This window comes from Melanostigma gelatinosum (genome assembly GCF_949748355.1).
Source record: "Melanostigma gelatinosum genome assembly, chromosome: 3".
NCBI classification, from domain to species: Eukaryota; Metazoa; Chordata; class Actinopteri; order Perciformes; family Zoarcidae; genus Melanostigma; species Melanostigma gelatinosum.
Window position 1 is genome coordinate 14967258 of NC_136636.1, and position 22318 is coordinate 14989575.

A 22318-nucleotide genomic window follows, 5' to 3' on the forward strand; every position below is an offset into this window, starting at 1 on the left:
TGCTGCGTTCACACCGGTCGCGTTGATTTTTTGACGCACTGCAAAAAAGCGTCCAACGCACTGCACAATCGCGTCCAACGCGCCGCCGGTCGTGTTCACACCAGACGCCGCAAAATCTCGTAGCGCCGGAGAGGGGGCGTGGTTTATCGTCCTGGAAGCCTCCATCTGGCCGCCATTTATTTCCGCTGTCAACCGTGAAAGGAATAAGGACAATTGCTGCTTTGTACGTGTTGTGGAAGTCCCTCAAACATCGGAATGCCAAACGCCGTCATGTCTGGTTCATAATATTGTTCAGAGGAGCTCCGTGGATTGTATCGAGCTGTATTCACTGTGTCGAGCAAGCCACCGGTCGCTGTTTACTACAGCTGTAGGAACACAAAATAAACTGATTTGGCTGTGATTCAACGGCAATAAACCGACAAAAAGGGACTCCGAAATAACTACGTAATGATGCCGATTTGTACTTGTCTTCTCCGACAAAAAGGGACTCCGAAATAACTACGTAATGATGCCGATTTGTAGGCTACTTGTCTTCTCAATGGAGCTCTGATGGGTCGGTGCTAGGCTATGCTAACATCGTAGCAGCTCCACCAGCACTCAATAACGTCACGTAGACGTAAATACGGCAGCGTCTATTCATTGTTTGTACCGTATGGTTTACACACACACATGCATACACATAGTTTGGTCGATTTGTTGGTTGATATGAGGTATCGTAGCGCTCTGGGTGAACACAGACGGCTACAGGATTTATTTCCTGATTCAACAACGGCAGAAAGCCAGTGATGACGGGGGGAGCAACTCAACGCTGATAGGCTATCGCGCCACAGCGTCACGCGATTATGTCGCTGAAGTTGAAAAATTTCAACTGGCGCGTTGGCGATTTTGCGGCATCCAACGCGTCCACCGCACTGCAATAACGCGTCCAACGCGCCGCGCCATCGCAAAATCGCGGCGCGCTAGTCTCATCGCGTCTGTGCATAGACTTTGTATGTAATCTCGACGCGCGTCAAAAAATCAACGCGACCCGTGTGAACACGGCATTAGGCAAAATAGAGTCTGGGCAGAGTTAGAGAGAGTTAATTTGTGTTTATTTTACCTTGTTTACGTGCTTAAAGTACTGTTCATTTTTATAACGAGGTGTATGCTTCATAATCGCCGACACTAACGATCGCTGAGATCGTTGGGGTCGTGTAGGAGTAGCGTGTATTCCATGCTACTGTGATCTGTGTTGAGCGAGCCGCCTAGATCGAAGCTGCTTCTCATCAGTTCAGGAGGTTAAGACCGCCGACTGAGACAAAGAGTCGCTGTTCTCTCCCCTGGCTGAGAGAGCAATCTTCAGTACTCCTACGCGACGCAGAGGATCGTAATTGCTTGTTTTATTTCATTTTGTTTGGGTTCCTTCCCCTTTTCTTTTACTAACCCACACACACACACACATATAGCGTTGAGCTAATCTAGCTACGTGCTGAACAGCTGCTACCACATGTAGACGCCGGGTCTCCTGGTTGGCTATCCGCCATTTTGGGTCTCACGCATGAGAGACGTCACCACGTCCCAACTACGTCACATGTCACTGTACCACTGTACCACGTTATTTTAAAGAGCAGCTGTCTGTGATTACTTTGTGCATGCGTATTGTGATAATAACTGTATATGTGGTCTGTGCTCGAACTTAAACCACTTTCACTCCGAATGTGTAATAGTACTCAGACGATTGACATTGTGAGTGAACACTAATTATGAGACTTAGTTTTATCGTTTGGTTATTGGTCCCTGTCTGCAGGGTGGTGCCCCGTTATTATTAATCGTCATTAATAATTGTTACTTACATCAATAATTCTATTGATGTCAAGAATTTAGTTTCTTAGATGCTGATAACCCAAATACGCCCCTTTACGTTCCCAACAATACAAACGTATGAACGCTATATTCAAATCTAAAGTTGCAATGATAAGCTGCAATCAGAAAAAAATAATGAATGGTTTTGATAATTAATCAATAAAGTAATTTTACCAACAAAAAGTCAAACAATGACTTATTCCAGCATTTAGATTGTGAGGATAAGATGCTTTTCACTGTGAGAGTAAACTGATTATCTCTGGTCATGAAATGTTGGTGTGACAAACATACAATTTATTAATTATTATTTATCATTATTTATTTCTTCTGGACTCCAGCCGGAAGCGGTTTAATGCAAAGATAGAAAGACTCAGTGCCTCACCAGAAACTGTATTATGATGTTACGTAATGGTGGATGCTGCTTTTGCCTGAGCTTTGCTTCACGGCAGTCATTTTTTCCTTCGTGTAGTAATTAGAATATGATTTCTGACTTTGCGGATGTCTCTTTTATAATGTTTCAATAAATCTGGTAGGGCTACAACGACAATCACTTAATTAAGGACGAATCTGCCGAATATTTTTCTTCTCTCAAATAAATTTGCAATTTCCTACACTCTCAAGGTCACATTTCAAATTTCTTCTTTTTCCAACCAATCATCCAAAAGCACAAAAATATTTTATTTACTATCACAGAAGGCAGCGAACTAAAACAATGGATCAACTATCAGCTTTGTGGGCACATTTGCATGTGAATTATTTTTTTACTTGGTCAAAGATGTATAGATTACATGTTCGACTTCATATGAGGATGCAATCTTAAAATAAAAGTGATATCCATATACTCGTAAATATATAATAGTAACTTGGTAATAGTGTAATTTATAAACTGAAACATGTAATGTATATTCAATGAAATAGTGTTTAAACTCGCCCGGGCCCAGCCCGCCGCCCCGGGCCCGGCCCGCCGCCCGGTCTTCATTGCACCAGACCCCGATGCTTGTCCCTGAGGCTGATGGGTCCACAGGGTGGCTGCTCCATGTTGTTTCTTCGAGCTGAGCCCCATGGGCGAAGGCCCGGCCACCGCTGACGAGCTCCCCTCCTGGGTCTGGCTCCGGGAGAGTGCCCCGGTTTCCCTGGTCCGGCCGAGGTGGCTGAAGTCTGTGGGCTGCTATTTATAATGTTTGAACCGCTCTTAGTCTGGGCTCTCCCCTGAGACCTGTTTGCCTTGGGAGACCCTACCAGGGTCCCCGGACAACATAGCTCCCAGGATCACTGAGCCACTCAAACTCCTCCACCACGTTAAGGTGGCGGTTCGCGGAGGAGGTGGATCAGTGTGTCTGTGTGCGTGTCTGTGTCAGTGTGTCTGTGTGCGTGTCTGTGTCAGTGTGTCTGTGTGCGTGTCTGTGTCAGTGTGTCTGTGTGCGTGTGTCTGTGTCTGTGTGTCTGTGTATGTGTGTGTATGTGCGTCAGTGTTTTACTGTCTGTTTTGACAGTAGGGAGCCGGGCATTAGAAGAATTTGAACCATTTTTTCTTCTTCTGCTTGTTCTTGATCGGGCTCTGAAGATCTTTTTCAGTGGCCTGAAGATCTTCGATGGCCTGAAGGAGGGAAGACTTCTCCTGATGCCAAAGAAAACGTTCAGTTTCTGACAGATCTTCTGTCTTTTTCCGGGCTGCTTTGATCCGGTTTATCTCCGTTCTCTGTTCCACCAGCTGGGCTTCATGAGCTGCCTTGAATCTCTGCAGCGTCTCCTTAGCCTCCTTCTCCATTCTTCCAAAATCAGCTGTGATCTTCACCTGAGTATGATAAAGTTCACAGTCTTTTTTATTCTGGTCTAGGAGCGAAGACTTCTCCTCTTGCCACAGTAAGTGTCTGTTCTTCAGCTCATTCTCAGCCTTGTGAAAGGCTGCCTTGAGCTTACTATTGACATCCAACTGTTCGTAAAATGTATCCTGACAGAGATTCTTAAGTATCTCATTCTCCCCCTTGGTGGTAGTTTGAACGTGACGCTCAGTGTCCAGCAGGTCCTGTGTTACTTTCAGAGCTGCTGCGATCCTGTTTGTCTCCGCTCTCTGGGCTTGATAGGAAGCCTTGGCTTGAGAGAGAGCCTTGGCTTGAGACAAAGCCTTGGCTTGATGGAGAGACTTCTCCTCTTGCCATTGCAGATGACCATTTTTCAGCTCCTGCTTGGCCTTCTCAAGATCCTCTTTGAGCTTACTGCTGACATCTAATTGTTCATCAAGAGTATCCTGACAGAGGTCCAGGTCCGCCTTGGTGCTAGTCTGAATGAGACACTCAGTCTCCAGCAGGTCCTGTGTTTTTTCCAGAGCTGCTGCGATCCTGTTTGTCTCCGCTCTCTGTTCGGCCATCTGGGCTTTATAGAAAGCCTTGGCTTGACAGAAAGCCTTGGCGTGATAGAGAGACTTCTCCTTTTGCCATTGTAGTTGACCATTTGTCAGCTCCTGCCTGGCCTTGTCAAGATCCTCCTTGAGCTGAAATACCTCCATCTCCTCCTTGGTGGTAGTTTTAGGTGGTAGTTGGTGGTAGTTGGTGGCAGTTTTAGGCTGACGCTCAGACTCCAGCTTCTTCTGATGATCCTTGACCAACTGTTTGTTTCTTCTCATTTGTTCCATTGCAATTGTCAAATTGTTTCTGAACCAACTTGATGAGTGCTGTGAAAACTGTGAGAGTTTTCAATGTAACTGTCAAGTATGTCTGCTCTCAAATGTGTGAAGGTATGTGTGAGGGACAAACTGGCATAACACCAAAGCCACAGAATAGAATTCGTGATGAATTCTATTCTGATGATGACCACAGGAATTCGATGACATCACGAATTGTATCCATGGAGTCCTAGATGGCATCGTTACTATGGATACCAGATTGAATGTTTATCTTTGAATTTATGAATGTAATGATTTCTCATGATTCTTAAAATATGGCAAAGAAATGAAACTATATGTAACCATATATAGATATAAAAAATATAAATCCTCTTAAAATACTGATATAAATGATCGTGTCATGTTTTATGTAGTGGGGCAGATAGTAGATTAATCGTGCAATTTATGATACAAGCATGAAATTTGGTGGAGTTGTTCTGCAGAGGTATCTGGTTAAACCTGCCTGATTGGCCATTCAAAAATCCAAGATGTGTGTATTGTGTATCTGCATTTGTGCTGCTTCTGAAATCCCATTCATCATTCTAGCCCAACAATGCTGAGTGCATTATTGTTTACCTGAGCTCTGCATTGTGTTTGAATAGCCACGCACACATGCTCTGCGTTATATTTAAGCATTGTTTCAAAAGTGGTTGCTTTGCTCCTCTTTTTCTGCCAGAGAGATTAAAAATAGAAACATTCTTGCTCTGTGAATGTACTTTCCCTCCAGGAAGTGTGCAGTTGTGGGTGTCTGAGATTGGCTGCACACCATCACGTGGCATGTCCTTCCCAGGCTGCCATTGGCTGGCATCTGTGGGGCTCTGTGAAGAAAAGCTTTTCTGACAGGACCCAGGAGCCCAGAGGAGTTGCTGGAAACTGGGAGAAGGACAATGTCGGTGGAACCAGGAGAGCAATGGTGGGGGGGGGGGGGGGTTCAAGAGATGGCATCATCATGGCTGTGAGCGCTGAGGTGCTGGGATGTGACCTCCCAGTCACATCGAAAAGCAGGAATCCACAGAGATGATCACATGTCTGAAAAGGTGCAGGGGGAAATGAATGAGGGGAAGGAGAGGACGATGATTTGTAGCACTGACACTCAGGGAGCACGTGTAACCACCACATACACTCAGCTGACTCTTAGATATGTTGTCATTCAATCTGACTGTTCCCCAACACTTTACATACAACACACATCTGGTGCCATTTCATAAGGTAATGGTTTATAACACATTTCTCATCGTTGTATTGATTCAGTATTCAATGATTTAAAAATTAAGTAATTAATTCAAAAACTCTGCAGATTAAATGTCTTGATTCACTTCTTTTTTTTCAGTTATTGGCTAAGGAAGTGGGTGGAATATCCAACAAACCATCATTGAAGCTGTCGTACATTTCTGTGGAGACATTGCCATCTGGTGTTTAATGTTAGGAGCACAAACGGCCTGTAAAGAAAGGCTGTTCAAAATGGAGTAATGTAACACAGAGAATGTTCCGGCGACACATCCAGGATTAGTAAAGCTTTTTTTTCTCCATATAATGCCTCACTGATTTGATATGACGTATGTAACATAGGCCCACCCAGTGAGCACTAACCCGGATTTCAACGTTGATTTCTGGTTGAAAAAGCGTTGATATGGGGTCTGAACGTCTAATGCTGCGTTCACACCAGTCGCGTTGATTTTTTGACGCACTGCAAAAAAGCGTCCAACGCACTGCACAATCGCGTCCAACGCGCCGCCGGTCGTGTTCACACCAGACGCCGCAAAATCTCGTAGCGCCGGAGAGGGGGCGTGGTTTATCGTCCTGGAAGCCTCCATCTGGCCGCCATTTATTTCCGCTGTCAACCGTGAAAGGAATAAGGACAATTGCTGCTTTGTACGTGTTGTGGAAGTCCCTCAAACATCGGAATGCCAAACGCCGTCATGTCTGGTTCATAATATTGTTCAGAGGAGCTCCGTGGATTGTATCGAGCTGTATTCACTGTGTCGAGCAAGCCACCGGTCGCTGTTTACTACAGCTGTAGGAACACAAAATAAACTGATTTGGCTGTGATTCAACGGCAATAAACCGACAAAAAGGGACTCCGAAATAACTACGTAATGATGCCGATTTGTACTTGTCTTCTCCGACAAAAAGGGACTCCGAAATAACTACGTAATGATGCCGATTTGTAGGCTACTTGTCTTCTCAATGGAGCTCTGATGGGTCGGTGCTAGGCTATGCTAACATCGTAGCAGCTCCACCAGCACTCAATAACGTCACGTAGACGTAAATACGGCAGCGTCTATTCATTGTTTGTACCGTATGGTTTACACACACACATGCATACACATAGTTTGGTCGATTTGTTGGTTGATATGAGGTATCGTAGCGCTCTGGGTGAACACAGACGGCTACAGGATTTATTTCCTGATTCAACAACGGCAGAAAGCCAGTGATGACGGGGGGAGCAACTCAACGCTGATAGGCTATCGCGCCACAGCGTCACGCGATTATGTCGCTGAAGTTGAAAAATTTCAACTGGCGCGTTGGCGATTTTGCGGCATCCAACGCGTCCACCGCACTGCAATAACGCGTCCAACGCGCCGCGCCATCGCAAAATCGCGGCGCGCTAGTCTCATCGCGTCTGTGCATAGACTTTGTATGTAATCTCGACGCGCGTCAAAAAATCAACGCGACCCGTGTGAACACGGCATTAGGCAAAATAGAGTCTGGGCAGAGTTAGAGAGAGTTAATTTGTGTTTATTTTACCTTGTTTACGTGCTTAAAGTACTGTTCATTTTTATAACGAGGTGTATGCTTCATAATCGCCGACACTAACGATCGCTGAGATCGTTGGGGTCGTGTAGGAGTAGCGTGTATTCCATGCTACTGTGATCTGTGTTGAGCGAGCCGCCTAGATTGAAGCTGCTTCTCATCAGTTCAGGAGGTTAAGACCGCCGACTGAGACAAAGAGTCGCTGTTCTCTCCCCTGGCTGAGAGAGCAATCTTCAGTACTCCTACGCGACGCAGAGGATCGTAATTGCTTGTTTTATTTCATTTTGTTTGGGTTCCTTCCCCTTTTCTTTTACTAACCCACACACACACACACATATAGCGTTGAGCTAATCTAGCTACGTGCTGAACAGCTGCTACCACATGTAGACGCCGGGTCTCCTGGTTGGCTATCCGCCATTTTGGGTCTCACGCATGAGAGACGTCACCACGTCCCAACTACGTCACATGTCACTGTACCACTGTACCACGTTATTTTAAAGAGCAGCTGTCTGTGATTACTTTGTGCATGCGTATTGTGATAATAACTGTATATGTGGTCTGTGCTCGAACTTAAACCACTTTCACTCCGAATGTGTAATAGTACTCAGACGATTGACATTGTGAGTGAACACTAATTATGAGACTTAGTTTTATCGTTTGGTTATTGGTCCCTGTCTGCAGGGTGGTGCCCCGTTATTATTAATCGTCATTAATAATTGTTACTTACATCAATAATTCTATTGATGTCAAGAATTTAGTTTCTTAGATGCTGATAACCCAAATACGCCCCTTTACGTTCCCAACAATACAAACGTATGAACGCTATATTCAAATCTAAAGTTGCAATGATAAGCTGCAATCAGAAAAAAATAATGAATGGTTTTGATAATTAATCAATAAAGTAATTTTACCAACAAAAAGTCAAACAATGACTTATTCCAGCATTTAGATTGTGAGGATAAGATGCTTTTCACTGTGAGAGTAAACTGATTATCTCTGGTCATGAAATGTTGGTGTGACAAACATACAATTTATTAATTATTATTTATCATTATTTATTTCTTCTGGACTCCAGCCGGAAGCGGTTTAATGCAAAGATAGAAAGACTCAGTGCCTCACCAGAAACTGTATTATGATGTTACGTAATGGTGGATGCTGCTTTTGCCTGAGCTTTGCTTCACGGCAGTCATTTTTTCCTTCGTGTAGTAATTAGAATATGATTTCTGACTTTGCGGATGTCTCTTTTATAATGTTTCAATAAATCTGGTAGGGCTACAACGACAATCACTTAATTAAGGACGAATCTGCCGAATATTTTCTTCTCTCAAATAAATTTGCAATTTCCTACACTCTCAAGGTCACATTTCAAATTTCTTCTTTTTCCAACCAATCATCCAAAAGCACAAAAATATTTTATTTACTATCACAGAAGGCAGCGAACTAAAACAATGGATCAACTATCAGCTTTGTGGGCACATTTGCATGTGAATTATTTTTTTACTTGGTCAAAGATGTATAGATTACATGTTCGACTTCATATGAGGATGCAATCTTAAAATAAAAGTGATATCCATATACTCGTAAATATATAATAGTAACTTGGTAATAGTGTAATTTATAAACTGAAACATGTAATGTATATTCAATGAAATAGTGTTTAAACTCGCCCGGGCCCAGCCCGCCGCCCCGGGCCCGGCCCGCCGCCCGGTCTTCATTGCACCAGACCCCGATGCTTGTCCCTGAGGCTGATGGGTCCACAGGGTGGCTGCTCCATGTTGTTTCTTCGAGCTGAGCCCCATGGGCGAAGGCCCGGCCACCGCTGACGAGCTCCCCTCCTGGGTCTGGCTCCGGGAGAGTGCCCCGGTTTCCCTGGTCCGGCCGAGGTGGCTGAAGTCTGTGGGCTGCTATTTATAATGTTTGAACCGCTCTTAGTCTGGGCTCTCCCCTGAGACCTGTTTGCCTTGGGAGACCCTACCAGGGTCCCCGGACAACATAGCTCCCAGGATCACTGAGCCACTCAAACTCCTCCACCACGTTAAGGTGGCGGTTCGCGGAGGAGGTGGATCAGTGTGTCTGTGTGCGTGTCTGTGTCAGTGTGTCTGTGTGCGTGTCTGTGTCAGTGTGTCTGTGTGCGTGTCTGTGTCAGTGTGTCTGTGTGCGTGTGTCTGTGTCTGTGTGTCTGTGTATGTGTGTGTATGTGCGTCAGTGTTTTACTGTCTGTTTTGACAGTAGGGAGCCGGGCATTAGAAGAATTTGAACCATTTTTTCTTCTTCTGCTTGTTCTTGATCGGGCTCTGAAGATCTTTTTCAGTGGCCTGAAGATCTTCGATGGCCTGAAGGAGGGAAGACTTCTCCTGATGCCAAAGAAAACGTTCAGTTTCTGACAGATCTTCTGTCTTTTTCCGGGCTGCTTTGATCCGGTTTATCTCCGTTCTCTGTTCCACCAGCTGGGCTTCATGAGCTGCCTTGAATCTCTGCAGCGTCTCCTTAGCCTCCTTCTCCATTCTTCCAAAATCAGCTGTGATCTTCACCTGAGTATGATAAAGTTCACAGTCTTTTTTATTCTGGTCTAGGAGCGAAGACTTCTCCTCTTGCCACAGTAAGTGTCTGTTCTTCAGCTCATTCTCAGCCTTGTGAAAGGCTGCCTTGAGCTTACTATTGACATCCAACTGTTCGTAAAATGTATCCTGACAGAGATTCTTAAGTATCTCATTCTCCCCCTTGGTGGTAGTTTGAACGTGACGCTCAGTGTCCAGCAGGTCCTGTGTTACTTTCAGAGCTGCTGCGATCCTGTTTGTCTCCGCTCTCTGGGCTTGATAGGAAGCCTCGGCTTGAGAGAGAGCCTTGGCTTGAGACAAAGCCTTGGCTTGATGGAGAGACTTCTCCTCTTGCCATTGCAGATGACCATTTTTCAGCTCCTGCTTGGCCTTCTCAAGATCCTCTTTGAGCTTACTGCTGACATCTAATTGTTCATCAAGAGTATCCTGACAGAGGTCCAGGTCCGCCTTGGTGCTAGTCTGAATGAGACACTCAGTCTCCAGCAGGTCCTGTGTTTTTTCCAGAGCTGCTGCGATCCTGTTTGTCTCCGCTCTCTGTTCGGCCATCTGGGCTTTATAGAAAGCCTTGGCTTGACAGAAAGCCTTGGCGTGATAGAGAGACTTCTCCTTTTGCCATTGTAGTTGACCATTTGTCAGCTCCTGCCTGGCCTTGTCAAGATCCTCCTTGAGCTGAAATACCTCCATCTCCTCCTTGGTGGTAGTTTTAGGTGGTAGTTGGTGGTAGTTGGTGGCAGTTTTAGGCTGACGCTCAGACTCCAGCTTCTTCTGATGATCCTTGACCAACTGTTTGTTTCTTCTCATTTGTTCCATTGCAATTGTCAAATTGTTTCTGAACCAACTTGATGAGTGCTGTGAAAACTGTGAGAGTTTTCAATGTAACTGTCAAGTATGTCTGCTCTCAAATGTGTGAAGGTATGTGTGAGGGACAAACTGGCATAACACCAAAGCCACAGAATAGAATTCGTGATGAATTCTATTCTGATGATGACCACAGGAATTCGATGACATCACGAATTGTATCCATGGAGTCCTAGATGGCATCGTTACTATGGATACCAGATTGAATGTTTATCTTTGAATTTATGAATGTAATGATTTCTCATGATTCTTAAAATATGGCAAAGAAATGAAACTATATGTAACCATATATAGATATAAAAAATATAAATCCTCTTAAAATACTGATATAAATGATCGTGTCATGTTTTATGTAGTGGGGCATATAGTAGATTAATCGTGCAATTTATGATACAAGCATGAAATTTGGTGGAGTTGTTCTGCAGAGGTATCTGGTTAAACCTGCCTGATTGGCCATTCAAAAATCCAAGATGTGTGTATTGTGTATCTGCATTTGTGCTGCTTCTGAAATCCCATTCATCATTCTAGCCCAACAATGCTGAGTGCATTATTGTTTACCTGAGCTCTGCATTGTGTTTGAATAGCCACGCACACATGCTCTGCGTTATATTTAAGCATTGTTTCAAAAGTGGTTGCTTTGCTCCTCTTTTTCTGCCAGAGAGATTAAAAATAGAAACATTCTTGCTCTGTGAATGTACTTTCCCTCCAGGAAGTGTGCAGTTGTGGGTGTCTGAGATTGGCTGCACACCATCACGTGGCATGTCCTTCCCAGGCTGCCATTGGCTGGCATCTGTGGGGCTCTGTGAAGAAAAGCTTTTCTGACAGGACCCAGGAGCCCAGAGGAGTTGCTGGAAACTGGGAGAAGGACAATGTCGGTGGAACCAGGAGAGCAATGGTGGGGGGGGGGGGGGGGTTCAAGAGATGGCATCATCATGGCTGTGAGCGCTGAGGTGCTGGGATGTGACCTCCCAGTCACAGCGAAAAGCAGGAATCCACAGAGATGATCACATGTCTGAAAAGGTGCAGGGGGAAATGAATGAGGGGAAGGAGAGGACGATGATTTGTAGCACTGACACTCAGGGAGCACGTGTAACCACCACATACACTCAGCTGACTCTTAGATATGTTGTCATTCAATCTGACTGTTCCCCAACACTTTACATACAACACACATCTGGTGCCATTTCATAAGGTAATGGTTTATAACACATTTCTCATCGTTGTATTGATTCAGTATTCAATGATTTAAAAATTAAGTAATTAATTCAAAAACTCTGCAGATTAAATGTCTTGATTCACTTCTTTTTTTTCAGTTATTGGCTAAGGAAGTGGGTGGAATATCCAACAAACCATCATTGAAGCTGTCGTACATTTCTGTGGAGACATTGCCATCTGGTGTTTAATGTTAGGAGCACAAACGGCCTGTAAAGAAAGGCTGTTCAAAATGGAGTAATGTAACACAGAGAATGTTCCGGCGACACATCCAGGATTAGTAAAGCTTTTTTTTCTCCATATAATGCCTCACTGATTTGATATGACGTATGTAACATAGGCCCACCCAGTGAGCACTAACCCGGATTTCAACGTTGATTTCTGGTTGAAAAAGCGTTGATATGGGGTCTGAACGTCTAATGCTGCGTTCACACCGGTCGCGTTGATTTTTTGACGCACTGCAAAAAAGCGTCCAACGCACTGCACAATCGCGTCCAACGCGCCGCCGGTCGTGTTCACACCAGACGCCGCAAAATCTCGTAGCGCCGGAGAGGGGGCGTGGTTTATCGTCCTGGAAGCCTCCATCTGGCCGCCATTTATTTCCGCTGTCAACCGTGAAAGGAATAAGGACAATTGCTGCTTTGTACGTGTTGTGGAAGTCCCTCAAACATCGGAATGCCAAACGCCGTCATGTCTGGTTCATAATATTGTTCAGAGGAGCTCCGTGGATTGTATCGAGCTGTATTCACTGTGTCGAGCAAGCCACCGGTCGCTGTTTACTACAGCTGTAGGAACACAAAATAAACTGATTTGGCTGTGATTCAACGGCAATAAACCGACAAAAAGGGACTCCGAAATAACTACGTAATGATGCCGATTTGTACTTGTCTTCTCCGACAAAAAGGGACTCCGAAATAACTACGTAATGATGCCGATTTGTAGGCTACTTGTCTTCTCAATGGAGCTCTGATGGGTCGGTGCTAGGCTATGCTAACATCGTAGCAGCTCCACCAGCACTCAATAACGTCACGTAGACGTAAATACGGCAGCGTCTATTCATTGTTTGTACCGTATGGTTTACACACACACATGCATACACATAGTTTGGTCGATTTGTTGGTTGATATGAGGTATCGTAGCGCTCTGGGTGAACACAGACGGCTACAGGATTTATTTCCTGATTCAACAACGGCAGAAAGCCAGTGATGACGGGGGGAGCAACTCAACGCTGATAGGCTATCGCGCCACAGCGTCACGCGATTATGTCGCTGAAGTTGAAAAATTTCAACTGGCGCGTTGGCGATTTTGCGGCATCCAACGCGTCCACCGCACTGCAATAACGCGTCCAACGCGCCGCGCCATCGCAAAATCGCGGCGCGCTAGTCTCATCGCGTCTGTGCATAGACTTTGTATGTAATCTCGACGCGCGTCAAAAAATCAACGCGACCCGTGTGAACACGGCATTAGGCAAAATAGAGTCTGGGCAGAGTTAGAGAGAGTTAATTTGTGTTTATTTTACCTTGTTTACGTGCTTAAAGTACTGTTCATTTTTATAACGAGGTGTATGCTTCATAATCGCCGACACTAACGATCGCTGAGATCGTTGGGGTCGTGTAGGAGTAGCGTGTATTCCATGCTACTGTGATCTGTGTTGAGCGAGCCGCCTAGATCGAAGCTGCTTCTCATCAGTTCAGGAGGTTAAGACCGCCGACTGAGACAAAGAGTCGCTGTTCTCTCCCCTGGCTGAGAGAGCAATCTTCAGTACTCCTACGCGACGCAGAGGATCGTAATTGCTTGTTTTATTTCATTTTGTTTGGGTTCCTTCCCCTTTTCTTTTACTAACCCACACACACACACACATATAGCGTTGAGCTAATCTAGCTACGTGCTGAACAGCTGCTACCACATGTAGACGCCGGGTCTCCTGGTTGGCTATCCGCCATTTTGGGTCTCACGCATGAGAGACGTCACCACGTCCCAACTACGTCACATGTCACTGTACCACTGTACCACGTTATTTTAAAGAGCAGCTGTCTGTGATTACTTTGTGCATGCGTATTGTGATAATAACTGTATATGTGGTCTGTGCTCGAACTTAAACCACTTTCACTCCGAATGTGTAATAGTACTCAGACGATTGACATTGTGAGTGAACACTAATTATGAGACTTAGTTTTATCGTTTGGTTATTGGTCCCTGTCTGCAGGGTGGTGCCCCGTTATTATTAATCGTCATTAATAATTGTTACTTACATCAATAATTCTATTGATGTCAAGAATTTAGTTTCTTAGATGCTGATAACCCAAATACGCCCCTTTACGTTCCCAACAATACAAACGTATGAACGCTATATTCAAATCTAAAGTTGCAATGATAAGCTGCAATCAGAAAAAAATAATGAATGGTTTTGATAATTAATCAATAAAGTAATTTTACCAACAAAAAGTCAAACAATGACTTATTCCAGCATTTAGATTGTGAGGATAAGATGCTTTTCACTGTGAGAGTAAACTGATTATCTCTGGTCATGAAATGTTGGTGTGACAAACATACAATTTATTAATTATTATTTATCATTATTTATTTCTTCTGGACTCCAGCCGGAAGCGGTTTAATGCAAAGATAGAAAGACTCAGTGCCTCACCAGAAACTGTATTATGATGTTACGTAATGGTGGATGCTGCTTTTGCCTGAGCTTTGCTTCACGGCAGTCATTTTTTCCTTCGTGTAGTAATTAGAATATGATTTCTGACTTTGCGGATGTCTCTTTTATAATGTTTCAATAAATCTGGTAGGGCTACAACGACAATCACTTAATTAAGGACGAATCTGCCGAATATTTTTCTTCTCTCAAATAAATTTGCAATTTCCTACACTCTCAAGGTCACATTTCAAATTTCTTCTTTTTCCAACCAATCATCCAAAAGCACAAAAATATTTTATTTACTATCACAGAAGGCAGCGAACTAAAACAATGGATCAACTATCAGCTTTGTGGGCACATTTGCATGTGAATTATTTTTTTACTTGGTCAAAGATGTATAGATTACATGTTCGACTTCATATGAGGATGCAATCTTAAAATAAAAGTGATATCCATATACTCGTAAATATATAATAGTAACTTGGTAATAGTGTAATTTATAAACTGAAACATGTAATGTATATTCAATGAAATAGTGTTTAAACTCGCCCGGGCCCAGCCCGCCGCCCGGTCTTCATTGCACCAGACCCCGATGCTTGTCCCTGAGGCTGATGGGTCCACAGGGTGGCTGCTCCATGTTGTTTCTTCGAGCTGAGCCCCATGGGCGAAGGCCCGGCCACCGCTGACGAGCTCCCCTCCTGGGTCTGGCTCCGGGAGAGTGCCCCGGTTTCCCTGGTCCGGCCGAGGTGGCTGAAGTCTGTGGGCTGCTATTTATAATGTTTGAACCGCTCTTAGTCTGGGCTCTCCCCTGAGACCTGTTTGCCTTGGGAGACCCTACCAGGGTCCCCGGACAACATAGCTCCCAGGATCACTGAGCCACTCAAACTCCTCCACCACGTTAAGGTGGCGGTTCGCGGAGGAGGTGGATCAGTGTGTCTGTGTGCGTGTCTGTGTCAGTGTGTCTGTGTGCGTGTCTGTGTCAGTGTGTCTGTGTGCGTGTCTGTGTCAGTGTGTCTGTGTGCGTGTGTCTGTGTCTGTGTGTCTGTGTATGTGTGTGTATGTGCGTCAGTGTTTTACTGTCTGTTTTGACAGTAGGGAGCCGGGCATTAGAAGAATTTGAACCATTTTTTCTTCTTCTGCTTGTTCTTGATCGGGCTCTGAAGATCTTTTTCAGTGGCCTGAAGATCTTCGATGGCCTGAAGGAGGGAAGACTTCTCCTGATGCCAAAGAAAACGTTCAGTTTCTGACAGATCTTCTGTCTTTTTCCGGGCTGCTTTGATCCGGTTTATCTCCGTTCTCTGTTCCACCAGCTGGGCTTCATGAGCTGCCTTGAATCTCTGCAGCGTCTCCTTAGCCTCCTTCTCCATTCTTCCAAAATCAGCTGTGATCTTCACCTGAGTATGATAAAGTTCACAGTCTTTTTTATTCTGGTCTAGGAGCGAAGACTTCTCCTCTTGCCACAGTAAGTGTCTGTTCTTCAGCTCATTCTCAGCCTTGTGAAAGGCTGCTTTGAGCTTACTATTGACATCCAACTGTTCGTAAAATGTATCCTGACAGAGATTCTTAAGTATCTCATTCTCCCCCTTGGTGGTAGTTTGAACGTGACGCTCAGTGTCCAGCAGGTCCTGTGTTACTTTCAGAGCTGCTGCGATCCTGTTTGTCTCCGCTCTCTGGGCTTGATAGGAAGCCTCGGCTTGAGAGAGAGCCTTGGCTTGAGACAAAGCCTTGGCTTGATGGAGAGACTTCTCCTCTTGCCATTGCAGATGACCATTTTTCAGCTCCTGCTTGGCCTTCTCAAGATCCTCTTTGAGCTTACTGCTGACATCTAATTGTTCATCAAGAGTATCCTGACAGAGGTCCAGGTCCGCCTTGGTGCTAGTCTGAATGAGACACTCAGTCTCCAGCAGGTCCTGTGTTTTTTCCAGAGCTGCTGCGATCCTGTTTGTCTCCGCTCTCTGTTCGGCCATCTGGGCTTTATAGAAAGCCTTGGCTTGACAGAAAGCCTTGGCGTGATAGAGAGACTTCTCCTTTTGCCATTGTAGTTGACCATTTGTCAGCTCCTGCCTGGCCTTGTCAAGATCCTCCTTGAGCTGAAATACCTCCATCTCCTCCTTGGTGGTAGTTTTAGGTGGTAGTTGGTGGTAGTTGGTGGCAGTTTTAGGCTGACGCTCAGACTCCAGCTTCTTCTGATGATCCTTGACCAACTGTTTGTTTCTTCTCATTTGTTCCATTGCAATTGTCAAATTGTTTCTGAACCAACTTGATGAGTGCTGTGAAAACTGTGAGAGTTTTCAATGTAACTGTCAAGTATGTCTGCTCTCAAATGTGTGAAGGTATGTGTGAGGGACAAACTGGCATAACACCAAAGCCACAGAATAGAATTCGTGATGAATTCTATTCTGATGATGACCACAGGAATTCAATGACATCACGAATTGTATCCATGGAGTCCTAGATGGCATCGTTACTATGGATACCAGATTGAATGTTTATCTTTGAATTTATGAATGTAATGATTTCTCATGATTCTTAAAATATGGCAAAGAAATGAAACTATATGTAACCATATATAGATATAAAAAATATAAATCCTCTTAAAATACTGATATAAATGATCGTGTCATGTTTTATGTAGTGGGGCAGATAGTAGATTAATCGTGCAATTTATGATACAAGCATGAAATTTGGTGGAGTTGTTCTGCAGAGGTATCTGGTTAAACCTGCCTGATTGGCCATTCAAAAATCCAAGATGTGTGTATTGTGTATCTGCATTTGTGCTGCTTCTGAAATCCCATTCATCATTCTAGCCCAACAATGCTGAGTGCATTATTGTTTACCTGAGCTCTGCATTGTGTTTGAATAGCCACGCACACATGCTCTGCGTTATATTTAAGCATTGTTTCAAAAGTGGTTGCTTTGCTCCTCTTTTTCTGCCAGAGAGATTAAAAATAGAAACATTCTTGCTCTGTGAATGTACTTTCCCTCCAGGAAGTGTGCAGTTGTGGGTGTCTGAGATTGGCTGCACACCATCACGTGGCATGTCCTTCCCAGGCTGCCATTGGCTGGCATCTGTGGGGCTCTGTGAAGAAAAGCTTTTCTGACAGGACCCAGGAGCCCAGAGGAGTTGCTGGAAACTGGGAGAAGGACAATGTCGGTGGAACCAGGAGAGCAATGGTGGGGGGGGGGGGGGGGTTCAAGAGATGGCATCATCATGGCTGTGAGCGCTGAGGTGCTGGGATGTGACCTCCCAGTCACAGCGAAAAGCAGGAATCCACAGAGATGATCACATGTCTGAAAAGGTGCAGGGGGAAATGAATGAGGGGAAGGAGAGGACGATGATTTGTAGCACTGACACTCAGGGAGCACGTGTAACCACCACATACACTCAGCTGACTCTTAGATATGTTGTCATTCAATCTGACTGTTCCCCAACACTTTACATACAACACACATCTGGTGCCATTTCATAAGGTAATGGTTTATAACACATTTCTCATCGTTGTATTGATTCAGTATTCAATGATTTAAAAATTAAGTAATTAATTCAAAAACTCTGCAGATTAAATGTCTTGATTCACTTCTTTTTTTTCAGTTATTGGCTAAGGAAGTGGGTGGAATATCCAACAAACCATCATTGAAGCTGTCGTACATTTCTGTGGAGACATTGCCATCTGGTGTTTAATGTTAGGAGCACAAACGGCCTGTAAAGAAAGGCTGTTCAAAATGGAGTAATGTAACACAGAGAATGTTCCGGCGACACATCCAGGATTAGTAAAGCTTTTTTTTCTCCATATAATGCCTCACTGATTTGATATGACGTATGTAACATAGGCCCACCCAGTGAGCACTAACCCGGATTTCAACGTTGATTTCTGGTTGAAAAAGCGTTGATATGGGGTCTGAACGTCTAATGCTGCGTTCACACCGGTCGCGTTGATTTTTTGACGCACTGCAAAAAAGCGTCCAACGCACTGCACAATCGCGTCCAACGCGCCGCCGGTCGTGTTCACACCAGACGCCGCAAAATCTCGTAGCGCCGGAGAGGGGGCGTGGTTTATCGTCCTGGAAGCCTCCATCTGGCCGCCATTTATTTCCGCTGTCAACCGTGAAAGGAATAAGGACAATTGCTGCTTTGTACGTGTTGTGGAAGTCCCTCAAACATCGGAATGCCAAACGCCGTCATGTCTGGTTCATAATATTGTTCAGAGGAGCTCCGTGGATTGTATCGAGCTGTATTCACTGTGTCGAGCAAGCCACCGGTCGCTGTTTACTACAGCTGTAGGAACACAAAATAAACTGATTTGGCTGTGATTCAACGGCAATAAACCGACAAAAAGGGACTCCGAAATAACTACGTAATGATGCCGATTTGTACTTGTCTTCTCCGACAAAAAGGGACTCCGAAATAACTACGTAATGATGCCGATTTGTAGGCTACTTGTCTTCTCAATGGAGCTCTGATGGGTCGGTGCTAGGCTATGCTAACATCGTAGCAGCTCCACCAGCACTCAATAACGTCACGTAGACGTAAATACGGCAGCGTCTATTCATTGTTTGTACCGTATGGTTTACACACACACATGCATACACATAGTTTGGTCGATTTGTTGGTTGATATGAGGTATCGTAGCGCTCTGGGTGAACACAGACGGCTACAGGATTTATTTCCTGATTCAACAACGGCAGAAAGCCAGTGATGACGGGGGGAGCAACTCAACGCTGATAGGCTATCGCGCCACAGCGTCACGCGATTATGTCGCTGAAGTTGAAAAATTTCAACTGGCGCGTTGGCGATTTTGCGGCATCCAACGCGTCCACCGCACTGCAATAACGCGTCCAACGCGCCGCGCCATCGCAAAATCGCGGCGCGCTAGTCTCATCGCGTCTGTGCATAGACTTTGTATGTAATCTCGACGCGCGTCAAAAAATCAACGCGACCCGTGTGAACACGGCATTAGGCAAAATAGAGTCTGGGCAGAGTTAGAGAGAGTTAATTTGTGTTTATTTTACCTTGTTTACGTGCTTAAAGTACTGTTCATTTTTATAACGAGGTGTATGCTTCATAATCGCCGACACTAACGATCGCTGAGATCGTTGGGGTCGTGTAGGAGTAGCGTGTATTCCATGCTACTGTGATCTGTGTTGAGCGAGCCGCCTAGATCGAAGCTGCTTCTCATCAGTTCAGGAGGTTAAGACCGCCGACTGAGACAAAGAGTCGCTGTTCTCTCCCCTGGCTGAGAGAGCAATCTTCAGTACTCCTACGCGACGCAGAGGATCGTAATTGCTTGTTTTATTTCATTTTGTTTGGGTTCCTTCCCCTTTTCTTTTACTAACCCACACACACACACACATATAGCGTTGAGCTAATCTAGCTACGTGCTGAACAGCTGCTACCACATGTAGACGCCGGGTCTCCTGGTTGGCTATCCGCCATTTTGGGTCTCACGCATGAGAGACGTCACCACGTCCCAACTACGTCACATGTCACTGTACCACTGTACCACGTTATTTTAAAGAGCAGCTGTCTGTGATTACTTTGTGCATGCGTATTGTGATAATAACTGTATATGTGGTCTGTGCTCGAACTTAAACCACTTTCACTCCGAATGTGTAATAGTACTCAGACGATTGACATTGTGAGTGAACACTAATTATGAGACTTAGTTTTATCGTTTGGTTATTGGTCCCTGTCTGCAGGGTGGTGCCCCGTTATTATTAATCGTCATTAATAATTGTTACTTACATCAATAATTCTATTGATGTCAAGAATTTAGTTTCTTAGATGCTGATAACCCAAATACGCCCCTTTACGTTCCCAACAATACAAACGTATGAACGCTATATTCAAATCTAAAGTTGCAATGATAAGCTGCAATCAGAAAAAAATAATGAATGGTTTTGATAATTAATCAATAAAGTAATTTTACCAACAAAAAGTCAAACAATGACTTATTCCAGCATTTAGATTGTGAGGATAAGATGCTTTTCACTGTGAGAGTAAACTGATTATCTCTGGTCATGAAATGTTGGTGTGACAAACATACAATTTATTAATTATTATTTATCATTATTTATTTCTTCTGGACTCCAGCCGGAAGCGGTTTAATGCAAAGATAGAAAGACTCAGTGCCTCACCAGAAACTGTATTATGATGTTACGTAATGGTGGATGCTGCTTTTGCCTGAGCTTTGCTTCACGGCAGTCATTTTTTCCTTCGTGTAGTAATTAGAATATGATTTCTGACTTTGCGGATGTCTCTTTTATAATGTTTCAATAAATCTGGTAGGGCTACAACGACAATCACTTAATTAAGGACGAATCTGCCGAATATTTTTCTTCTCTCAAATAAATTTGCAATTTCCTACACTCTCAAGGTCACATTTCAAATTTCTTCTTTTTCCAACCAATCATCCAAAAGCACAAAAATATTTTATTTACTATCACAGAAGGCAGCGAACTAAAACAATGGATCAACTATCAGCTTTGTGGGCACATTTGCATGTGAATTATTTTTTTACTTGGTCAAAGATGTATAGATTACATGTTCGACTTCATATGAGGATGCAATCTTAAAATAAAAGTGATATCCATATACTCGTAAATATATAATAGTAACTTGGTAATAGTGTAATTTATAAACTGAAACATGTAATGTATATTCAATGAAATAGTGTTTAAACTCGCCCGGGCCCAGCCCGCCGCCCCGGGCCCGGCCCGCCGCCCGGTCTTCATTGCACCAGACCCCGATGCTTGTCCCTGAGGCTGATGGGTCCACAGGGTGGCTGCTCCATGTTGTTTCTTCGAGCTGAGCCCCATGGGCGAAGGCCCGGCCACCGCTGACGAGCTCCCCTCCTGGGTCTGGCTCCGGGAGAGTGCCCCGGTTTCCCTGGTCCGGCCGAGGTGGCTGAAGTCTGTGGGCTGCTATTTATAATGTTTGAACCGCTCTTAGTCTGGGCTCTCCCCTGAGACCTGTTTGCCTTGGGAGACCCTACCAGGGTCCCCGGACAACATAGCTCCCAGGATCACTGAGCCACTCAAACTCCTCCACCACGTTAAGGTGGCGGTTCGCGGAGGAGGTGGATCAGTGTGTCTGTGTGCGTGTCTGTGTCAGTGTGTCTGTGTGCGTGTCTGTGTCAGTGTGTCTGTGTGCGTGTCTGTGTCAGTGTGTCTGTGTGCGTGTGTCTGTGTCTGTGTGTCTGTGTATGTGTGTGTATGTGCGTCAGTGTTTTACTGTCTGTTTTGACAGTAGGGAGCCGGGCATTAGAAGAATTTGAACCATTTTTTCTTCTTCTGCTTGTTCTTGATCGGGCTCTGAAGATCTTTTTCAGTGGCCTGAAGATCTTCGATGGCCTGAAGGAGGGAAGACTTCTCCTGATGCCAAAGAAAACGTTCAGTTTCTGACAGATCTTCTGTCTTTTTCCGGGCTGCTTTGATCCGGTTTATCTCCGTTCTCTGTTCCACCAGCTGGGCTTCATGAGCTGCCTTGAATCTCTGCAGCGTCTCCTTAGCCTCCTTCTCCATTCTTCCAAAATCAGCTGTGATCTTCACCTGAGTATGATAAAGTTCACAGTCTTTTTTATTCTGGTCTAGGAGCGAAGACTTCTCCTCTTGCCACAGTAAGTGTCTGTTCTTCAGCTCATTCTCAGCCTTGTGAAAGGCTGCCTTGAGCTTACTATTGACATCCAACTGTTCGTAAAATGTATCCTGACAGAGATTCTTAAGTATCTCATTCTCCCCCTTGGTGGTAGTTTGAACGTGACGCTCAGTGTCCAGCAGGTCCTGTGTTAC